Consider the following 9,467-nt stretch of genomic DNA (forward strand, 5'->3'; position numbering starts at 1 on the left):
GGGCTAAAATATTAAAGTACAAGAAGTTTCTAAGAAAGTTTCTAAAATAATGACACTTGTCCATAGTATAATCTACTTTGGACCAAAGATTAGAATGATAAAAAGTTCTTTAGAAAGTATCTAGAATAGAGATGCTAGTCAAACCTATTTTAATAATACTTTACTCCTTGCTCAAAATGCTGCTCAAAACCAGAATGTACATTACTATATCATCCATAATATTATTAAGTACTAAAGTTGGTAGTAACTTCTCCCGTGAATCCAAAAAATGTAGCATATGTTTAAGGTCCCTTAACTCCCAAGAATTTCTAGGAACTATTCTCATTGTTGGAAGAATAATTTGAGTGAAGAGTTCAGTCTAAGGAGTTGATGAAGCAAGTTCTTCTTCTATATAAATGCCATTATCAAAAGGCACATTCCCTTGTAAAAGCCTCTACCACAATGACATTACCTCTAAACCATGCAAAGGATTTTGATGTGGTTCCCAACCTTGAAACATTCTTATAAGAAATAGCAAAGAAAATATAGATGCAATACATGAAAAATTGCACAACTTGTAGTCCTCACGATAGTTGGATTGTAAATTCTTAAAGACACTTGCAAGTGATTCTAATGTCATAGTGCCTACCGCAACACTTTCTTGGATTCTGTCTAATGCTCCCATAATATCCTCTATGTTGTCTATTTGTTTTTTATGTCATACAGTCTCTTTCTAAAGTTGTTCCTTCTCCTTCTGGTATATTGCCACATACTCTCTCTCATTCGATTATGGTGCATCTCAACTAGCTACTCCAATGACACAATAATCCATCCATCTCTAGATTATACAAGCACTTGTTGTTTTACATAGTTTAGATAGATACTGATAGTTCCAAAGCCATTAACCTAACGAATAGCATGTGTTTATCCCACTTTAGGGGAAAATTAGATGCCATGTTCTTGTGCATATGTTTCAATCACTTCCTTAATAGCTTTCATTTCAGAATTCAAACTTTCAAGATTGGTCAAGATCTTGCACAAAAATAATGTAGACTAGGATAAATGGGTAGAGTTCACAAAGAAATTTTACAAAATCATATTATAATAGATAATTTTAGAAAGAAAAGAGCCATAACCCAATTAAATTGGTCTAGTTGTTGATTAGCTTAGTTGATTAAAAATTCCCATAGAACTATCATCAGATTAGGTACAATAAAAACAAAAAATTAACTGTTCCCAGCTAGTAGGATCAAATACAAATTTTCAAGGTGATAAAATTGAATATGTAGATGTATGTTTGTATGTATGTGTGTATGTATGTATATATGTATGTAAGTATATATGTATGCATATATGTATGTATGTATGTATATATCTATATGTGTATGTATATATCTATATATGTACATATGTATGTATGTATGTATGTATATATGTATGTTTGTATGTTTATATATATGTATGTATACATATATATATACACATGTACATATATATACATACATATACACATATGTGTGTGCCTATATATATATATGTATATATATATGTATATATATATATATATATATATGTATATATATATATATATATATATATATATGTATATATATATATATATATATATATATATATATATATATATATGTATATATATATATATATATATATATATATATATATATATATATATATATATATATATATATATATATATATATATATATATATATGTATGTATGTATATTTATGTATATCTATAGAGAGATCTTTTTGGATTGTAGAGTATGGACTATAAAAAAACAAACAAGGAAACCATGATATTAATCATTCCCAATTTATTTTGATCAATTGTGGAGAGACTTGTAAGAAAGAGGGTGGAGAGCTTCGAATAAGGGTGGAGAGGTCTGAAGGTTGGTGGTGATTAGTGGAGATATATGATTTCATTTTCATCAGTGCCTACTCTTTTTGGAGCTTTAGTGAAAGTGCATCAAGATCAACTCAATGGTGAATAGGTAGCCTAGGGGTGGATTGGGATTTGGGGAAAAGTTTATGAAGGAGAGGGGGATGGGCGTGCAAATTTTATGGCCTATAATTTTATGGAGGCCCCTATCTCCCCCTAGCCTAAAATTTTATGGGTATTCCCCCCATATAGATAAACTAATAGGATGGGTATGGGGGCATAATCCACATAATTGGCTAACAAATCATCATTTTTTATTCAATTGATGGAGGTAGGATGGAATGCCATGGAAGGGAAAGGGGCATGACTAATTGAGAGAGAGAGAGAGAGAGAGAGAGAGAGAGAGAGAGAGAGAGAGAGAGAGAGAGAGAGAGAGAGAGAGAGAGAGTATGGAGGGCCATTCAGTTAGTAGGTTAGCAGAGTTGCTTGATTAGTAGTTTCAGGAGAGTCTGCATGTCTAGACCAACATTAACACCCTCAACTAGAGTTGATCAGTGCACCAAATTCTCCCACCCTACCTATATTTTACTAGGCCTTTAAATTGAGTGGAGACCTATCCTATAAATTTTAGGGTAGGGGGTGTTAGAATCTGAAAAGATTGATAACCTAGAATCACTATGCAACTCACGTATCTCCACTAAATTAGGAGTGAATTCAACCTGCTTATCTAAACCTGTGTGAGTGATCTGGTATACTGATAGGAGATTAGTTGAAAATGAGGGTACATAAAGAACATCATGAAAATCTAAAAGGATTGATAACCCAGAAAATTAGTGCAAACAATAGATATCTAAACTATGAATGCAAATGATATAAAATCAAAATAGCAACATAGAGTTAGTCTCCAAGAGGGTATTGCAAATACTAGAAGCAAAATAGCATTAAGAGGATGCAAAAGAAATCGATCCCAAATACAAGCTAGGTAGCATGCTTATATAGACTAGGAAGAGGGAGGAGGAGGCAACACTAACCAATGAGGAGCAACCATCTATCGGACTAAAGATAGCAAAGTGTCTTCCTAAGATAGATAATGGATGCTCATATGTAGGAAGGTGATACCTCACAACCACTTTCTAAATAAGACATGCTTTCTTAACCTAAGCAAGATTATTAAAACTGTAGGAAAAAAACTAGCAATAAAGGGAAAAATAAATAACCCATTAGGAAATTAAAAAACTACACTAACAGCCCCCCATAAGTGAAGCTTAGGTGGATGGAGAAATGGGTCTCGACAAGTTAGGCCTGATGAGGTACCCATGTACATAAAATTCTCCCAAAAGAGAGAGAAAAGAGACCCCCCAAAAAAAATTAGGACTCCAAGTGAGAGGAAGAGGCCCCTCCAAAAGATGAAGCATCCTGCACCCCCAACAAAGCTTCCAAATTTTGTCCGATAGATCCACTTACATTGAACAAGTTTTCTTCCCTTAGGAAGAAGGACAAGATCCCAAGTGTGGTTCCTCTTCAAGGAACTATACTCTTCCTGCATAGTTGTATCCCACTCAGGAATACTCGAAGCCTCATGAAAATATGATGGATCTAAGGCAGTAGCAATAAAGATATGTGTAGCATCTTGGAATTGCAAATGAGTTTTCCTGGTGTTTGATGGATCCCTAACCCAATCACCTGTAGACTGCAAGGTCTGTCTGGTCCAAAGTGGACCAGAAGATGGAGAATTTGTAGGAGAATCATCAACCTATGAGTGATGACTAGGAGAGGAAGGAGGTGAGTCCTCTATATCACTCTCTACATCAGAAGTGGAGGTAAAAGACTGTTCAGGTGAATCTGACTCATTAGAAGATCTGTCATGTATTCCAAGTGACTCTAATGTCAAAGCAAAAGACAACCTTGTGACCATACTCTGCTAGTTAAGATGATGCAAGTAGTGGAAGTTAAGATGGCCAAACTGCTCATGCCATAATTTACTCACATCATTAGAGTGAGTGAGAAAAATAGATGAAGGAGGATTAGGAACAAAGTGAGAAAATAGATAGAGTTGTGACTGATGATTTGCTCTTCCAACTGTAACTGTAGAATCACTATGCAACTCATGTATCTCCACTGAATTAGGAGTAAACTCAACCTGCTTACCTAAACCTGTGTGAGTGATCTGGTATACTAATAAGAGATTAGTTGACAATGAGGGTACACAAAGAAAATCATGGAATGTGTCATCCCCCACATCAAAAGACCCTCTCCCACACACCTCAATAGGAGTGTCATCACCCATCAAAATAGAAGGCATAGTACACCGCTCCAAGGATGCAATTTCTTCCTTAGATGAAGCCATCTGGTGTGAAGCCACCTGAATCAAGAACCCAAGTGGATGGTGAGGAAGGAACTACAACAAGGGCCTTGCCCTTTCCTTTCCCCTTGCTATTTTCTTTTTCCTTGTTAGACCCTTCATTAGAACTTTGTTTGATAGACTCAAGAACACTGATATTATTCTTCTCAAGAATGTATGTCAAGTGATCAATTTGTTTCTTCAAACATTTATGTTCATCATGACCAGATCTTTTACAATAGGCACATTTGACCTTTTCTTTCTTAGGCTTATCGCCCTTGAAAGATGGTGTATCAATAGTTGTTTTTGAAGCAACCAGTATGTGATCCTTCTTTTCCTCACTATTATTTTGTTTCTCATCCTTACTATTATTGTTACTACTTTGTTCATTTTTTTCTTTTGTGCCTTGGTTGGCAGCTAAGGCATGTGACTTAGAGGACTTAGGAGTGCCCATTTGGATTAGCTTGTCCTATTCTTGAGTGAGATTGATAGAAAAATCATCTAAAGATGGCATGGTGAATTGAGTACCAAGTGCACCCTTAGTAGCATAGAAGCTGGAGACACACAAAATATTCTGAACTTAGCTTAGAGAGAATACTAAGAATTAGTTGTTCATCTTTCTTTTCAATTCCATATTGTTTTGACTACAACCTTAGTGACTTCAATTTAGTGAAGAAATCTTGGATTGTGTTGAAATTTTCTAGACTTAAACTAATTAGTTCATTTTACAACATATGACCCCTCATTGAATCTTGTGTACCAAATAGTGTTTTTAGCTTTATCCATATTTCATTTGGTGTATTCAAAGATTCAATGTGAAATAGCAAATTAGGAGAAACTGACAAACACAATGTTCCATATGTCTCATCACATTTGTTAAACCACTTAGGCTTGTCTTCATCTTTAGCAAGATCAGTTTCAAGTCCCATAGTTATCCTATTTAATCCAAATTTCCTTAAGTGAATTGTCATGGAGTTAGGATGGGAATATTTGTTTGATCCATGATGAAGAAATGCCAAAAAAAGAGAATCCAGCCATGACAAAGCCCCCCCTTTTCCACAATCAAAGAACCTCCCCCCAAAAGAAATATGATTTGGCACTTTATTTTAGTGTGTTTACAACTACCACTAGAAAGAAATACTTAGTGGTCTTGATTTGAATACATTACAAACCCTCATGAAGAGCATATGCTAAAAGTGAAACTTGGGCACAATAATCAAAGAAAAAAATAGCACCACTGTGATCTATTCAAAAAATTATGCACTTTCAAAAAATGAATCGTCCTGATATGAGGTCATATGAGAAAGTTATGATCCTCTAAAGTTTTCAAAATGAGAATTGTGCATAGTCATGGCTGAGAATCTGCAATTTCTAAAGAATTCATACATGAAAATAAAAAAAAAACTCCACTAGTGGATAGAGCACAAAAAAATAGCCAAGGTCATAATAAGAATCATCAAAATTGGACTGCACTCAAATCTGTGACTGCCAATGGAGAGGGGTATCGCTGTAGCTTTCCATGCTTGATTCTACAAAATATATTGCTTGCATGCAAAAACTAAAATATCGATACCCAAATAGTTTTTTTGTGCTGTGAACAAAACCCAGAAAGTGATTTTCTTGTTGATGTACAAAATATGTTGCTATAGTGTAAATCAGATGCCTTTAACAGTAAAAAATGGTTTCAAAAATTTAAAAATGACCCCAGCAACCAAATTATGACATACAAATTCTAGATCAACTTTCTAAGTCCATCAATGGCATGCTAGAAGTTGCAATACTGATTGAAAACTTTGAATATGCACGTTGGTTGTCAAATTTGAGATTGAAACCCCATAGATTAAAAACGTTTTTGTTAAAACTTTTATGATCCTCAAGATCATCCAAAGATGCAAGAGAAGAGCATACTTTGTTTTTCAAAAAACTACAATAAAATTTATTAAGCCCCCTCCGAATCTCTCAAATAAGGAAACTAAAATCTACTCTTGCACATAGAAAAGCTCTAATACCATGTTAGAATCTGAAAAGATTAATAACATAGAAAACTAGTGTAAAGAATAGATATCTAAACTATGAATGCAAATGATATAAAATTAGAATAACAACATAAAGTTAGTCTCCAAGAGAGTATTGCAAATATTGGAAGCAAAATAGCATTTAGAGGATGCAAAAGAAATTGATCCCAAATACAAGCTAGGTAGGATGCTTATATAGACTAGGAAGAGGGAGGAGGTGGCAACACTGACCAATGAGGAGGAACCATCTATCAGACTAAAGATAGCAAAGTATCTTCCTAAGATAGATAATGGATGCTCATATGTAGGAAGGTGACACCTCACAACCACTTTCTAAATAAGACATGCTTTATTAACCTAAGAAAGATTATTAAAAGTGTAGAAAAAAACCTAGCAATAAAGGGAAAAATAAATAAACCACTAGGAAATAAAAAATACTACACTAACAGGGGGTGGGGGCCTATCAAATGGGGGGAATATTGGAGTGAATAATAGTTTTATGGGTAGGGAAGATCCTTAGAATAGTAGGAAATTTTATTCTTAGGCCACCCCCCTCCCCTCCAGATTTATTTCATTGTTGTGCCCCTATGATTTCTACATTTCATTGGCATGCCCTTGTGATCTTTTTATATGTATGTTTGTATGTATGTATATACATGTGTGTGTGTGTGTGTGTGTGTGTCTACACACACACACACACACACACAAATATATGCATATACATACACACACATATGTGTGTGTCTATCAATGTATGTATTTATGTATATAGAGTAATATTTTTTAAGGTGCTTATTGATCTAGCTGCATACATATTCCAAAATTTAAATAATAAAACAATAAAACTTACTCAACACATAGCATGGTCACAAATGTAATGACAATGCTATTGGTAAGAAGATTCCTCTTTTTCTCTCTCATTTTTTATGTGTTTATTCACTTTAACTATTATTCCTTAACTGGCATTTTGTAATATTAGATTCATTTTATGCAAGAGGCAATGAGGACATTCCTGGATGTACCCATTTTAGATATATGGGAACACTAAAGAACTGGGATGAATTGCTTGTGATCAATGAATATGGACTTCCCCTAAGAGTAGCCCAACTTCTAGGTACTTTAAATATTGATCCTTTCTTAAAGATATTAGATGTTAATAGGGAATTTAGGTGTTAGGTGGGGTAGGACCAAATGAACTTCCACCTTCACATGGTTGGTCCTCATTAGTAGAGAATATTAAACTATTCTTGAAACCAAGTGAAGCTCAACATTATCCTATAATTACATGAGAACTAACTATGTGAATCTCTTGGTTTTAGGAAATGCAAAGCAAGCCATAGTTCAATATGCAATCTCAATTCATATGCATATGACATCAAGTGGAGTTGAAAAAATGCAACATTTTTGCATTTTTGTAAGATATCTTTAATTAGATATTTTAAGTTATAGATCATCACAAACATTGTAACTTTGACTCTTACAGGAAAGGGTATTGTCCTCAGCATGCATGCGAATCAAGACTTTCTATGTGATGGCTTGCTTGTCCATAGCAACTATGATGGTCTATATTTTTAAAAACTTAATAGACCTATTAAATAAATGTAAATGTGGTACATTTTTTTAGCTTCACCTATCATCCATGCATATAGAATGTAGTTGCATGTGCATTCTTGATTTAGAATCTAGCAAGTAGGGTGGGCAATTGCAACTTGACTAATGATTCCTCTATGGGGAAGATGGTATTATCAGTAGAACCCTGTAGCTTGGACACTTTATGGCCTTTTGTCCTTGAAATATGGAGATGTGGAGACTAATTTAAGGATGACCTGAATAAGAAATGGTTAAGTGTATTAATTTTCTAGAACTTATGTTAATTATCTTAATCTTAAACTTATGTGAAATTTTTTAACTATGCCAATTTTCTAACATTAGAGTTTTTTGCTCTAGTGCTCCTAATGGTGAAAAATGGATTTTTCTTGCCAGATATAATTCAAATAAGTTTACTAGGATTGCATCAAAATATGAAGTGAGGTATGTAGTATTTGGTACTTTTCTAATCTATATAGACAATGGTCATTAGTTTTTCAAAATTGTTGATGATTTAACTTTTTTTTAATTAATAGAATTGGGTATGTCAATTTTATTACCACATTCCCATTACACTAGTTTATGCTGAGAAAAATGATTATTCAGAAGGATTGATGATTTTGGATATTTATTTTTATGGTTTCAAATGTACAAACTATTTATCCCAACATCTTGATTTTGAAATCTAGTTACTTCAAATGTGACTTAATAATTTAGGTTCTTCGTTAAGAATGACCCAAGTCCCAAAGTATGATCATCATCTTGCCAAACCCATGCAATATCCTTGAGAGCAGGTTTAAGCTATTGATTACATAATTTGTCATATTATATTATATCTCTATTGGCTTCTCTCAACTCCACTACAATTTATGAAGGTGTCACCTCAAAAATATTTGCAAAAGATACCAAGTTACCCTTTTTCCATTCTTATTTCCTTTCTAGCGAAATGAGAATCTCATAATATAGTCTATATCAAAATAGATTTGGGTATTTCTTCCCAAAATGCCATAATCACGAGGATCATTCCCTTGTGATGAAAATGCCTATTAGTAAGTAGATTCCTCTTTCTCTTTCTCATTTTTCATGTGTTTATTTCACTTGAACTATTATTTCATAAGAAGAATTTTGTATTATTGGATTCATTTTATATAGGAGGGGATGAGGACAACCCTAGATGTACTTGTGTTAGATGTACATGAGCACTAAATAATTGTGATGAATTTCTCTTGAGATATGAAGATAGAATTCCGTTGAGAGTAGCCCAACTTCTAGGTACTTTAAAGATTGAACTTTTTAAAAAAAATTTAGATGCTAATAGTGAATTCAGAAGGTACCAGTTGAATGGGCCCCAAATGAATATTTATATGTAAGAAAAAGTGAGAGCTCTGATAGAGATGTGATGATTACCCAAATGAATATCTATATGAAATAAAATGTGGGATTTTGAGGGATCATCCATGGACTACATGGAAGATCATGAATCTACCCATTTTTGTGTTTTCAACCATGACCTAATGAATTTACTATTTTTATGATTGTGTAATTTGTAGGAAGATGTGAAACTAATGAAGGACATGGGCTTGGATGCATATAGGGTTTCCATATCCTTGTCATGGATATTACCATGTGAGCCAATTTTTTA

This window comes from Cupressus sempervirens, chromosome 6 (assembly GCF_028749045.1).
Source record: "Cupressus sempervirens isolate cs-2001-9-10 chromosome 6, ASM2874904v1, whole genome shotgun sequence".
NCBI classification, from domain to species: Eukaryota; Viridiplantae; Streptophyta; class Pinopsida; order Cupressales; family Cupressaceae; genus Cupressus; species Cupressus sempervirens.